The 1,930-nt window shown below is 44.0% G+C and overlaps 1 protein-coding gene across 1 annotated transcript in view; it reads right to left on the bottom strand.

Moving 5' to 3' along the window:
- Window positions 1-880: 880 nt before the first annotated feature.
- The window catches only part of LOC121841083 (ephrin-A3-like), a 134,387-nt gene continuing 133,337 nt past the window's right edge, over window positions 881-1,930 (bottom strand). The window contains exon 5 of the mRNA XM_042307297.1: window positions 881-1,930. This exon is cut by the window's right edge and continues 428 nt beyond it. The gene's annotated coding sequence lies outside the window, so the exon portion shown is untranslated.

The following is a 1,930-nucleotide window of genomic DNA, read 5'->3' as shown; positions in this document are numbered from 1 at the left end:
GTCCTATACAGTACTGCATGTCTCTAGTCCAGTTATCCCAACGTTTACCCCTTCCCAGCGCCCCAACGTACACGACAGCAAAATAAAAAATACAAACAGAACAAGGAAATTGAGCTTCAAGTTTGTAAAAATGCTTACATCACATTTCATTCCATCAGAGTTCAAGACATCGGAAAAATCCATTCTCGACGCGTGAAAGTTCTAGAATGTCTGTGACACGTGTCAAGAGTTGCGACCTCTTTGACCCCTATAGGTCAGAGGTCAGCTCTGTATCCGATAGGCCATCCATACCTTCATCATCATCATCTTCAGAGCTACTACAGTAAGCCATGCATGCCCTACTACAGTAGACTGCCTATACACATTGCAGTAAGGTAAGGTGTTACCATGGCCCACAAAGTGACAGTTCCTAGTGAAAAGAGTTAGTCAAGAACCATGGTAACAGGTTAGTACAGTTTGTTCACATTGTTCAGTAGCACTTCATTTTACAGTCCTCTTTCAGACAGTATTAACCTAGTATTTACTAAGATGTAATGGCAACAATATGTACTTTCTGGTACCTTTACAATGAGTAACTACCAAAATGATTGTTTCTATGATCCCAAAGAAACATGTAATTACCAGCTTACCAGTTTTAGGAAAATAACATGTCAATCAGAGGACTGTAGGATAAAGTTTAACACATTGTTCTCCTGTCCTCCCAGATACACTTGGTTTGCATGTAGAACCTAAACCCAAGGTTTATTTAGTGTTGTCTATATGTTCAGATACACTTGGTTTGTTCAGTTACTTAAACTTAAGACATGTACAGTATGTTGCTGTGTGTATTGTCAGTGCACACACACGCACGCACACACGCACACACACATGCACAAGCACACACGCACAAGCACACGCGCACGCACGCACGCACACGCACACGCACACGCACACACACACACAGAGTGATTCTAGTTCTAGTGTGTACGGTAAAATAAAACAGAAGAGTTTGGCATGTGGAGTCTGTGGTATGTAGTCCCATTCCATCTGACTCCAGGAGAGAGGAAGAGAGGTCCTCAGTGTACAATACAATACAATGCATTCGATGACAGTATTGCTGTGCTTTTCTGACCTCTGAGATCAGAGATAATGCTATCCAGGAATGAATGAATGAAGGACAAACATGTCTCCAGGGGGTTTAATGATGAGCCAGAGGTTGTGTCAATGTGTATAACAATGTATACAACCACTGACCTAGAACCTATAGCTGTCATTGTATTGACACATATTACTACTCTGATACATTACTGTAGCTCTCTCTCCCGCTCTCATATTAGACTGAGTGGTCCCACTTCCCAGTTCAGAAACCTGGCCCCAGACTGGCTCTTTCATACCAGGCTGCTACGGTCCAGATCAGACCAGATCACAGGGGAGGAGGACCACTAGATCCAGTTCCACAGAAGGGATCCAGACTAGATCTGGTTGAATCCAGTTGGCAGAACAAAAAGGCAATAATTCAGTTCGTTTCAGTCAAGTTCAATCAGTTCAGTCTCCGGAGCAAGAAACAGGCAACTAGCCCTAAGAAGAGAACTGTGTCAGCCAATCAGATTGCATGAAAAAGTGTCACTGTGTTTCATTGCGATCAGCTGCTCCAATAGAAAGTCAGGTCCTCTTCTCCTCTCTAATAAATGCTGTATGCAGTGTGCATGTTTCAACAGGCTACCTCCACCACATGTTGAGACACACACACTCTGAAACATACCTACACATGCAGGCCCAATGTCCAAAGTCATAAAAGGTCTTCTCTTCATGCTCTGTGTGAATGTCGTCTTCTAAGCAGCAGCACACACGCTCACGCTCACGCTCACGCACACGCACACACTCACACACGCATACACACATGCACGCACACACACACGCGCACGCATGCACAGACACACAAGCATGCACA

This window comes from Oncorhynchus tshawytscha, linkage group LG03 (genome assembly GCF_018296145.1).
Source record: "Oncorhynchus tshawytscha isolate Ot180627B linkage group LG03, Otsh_v2.0, whole genome shotgun sequence".
In the NCBI taxonomy this organism is placed as follows: Eukaryota; Metazoa; Chordata; class Actinopteri; order Salmoniformes; family Salmonidae; genus Oncorhynchus; species Oncorhynchus tshawytscha.
This window is presented reverse-complemented; position numbering and strand designations above follow the sequence as displayed.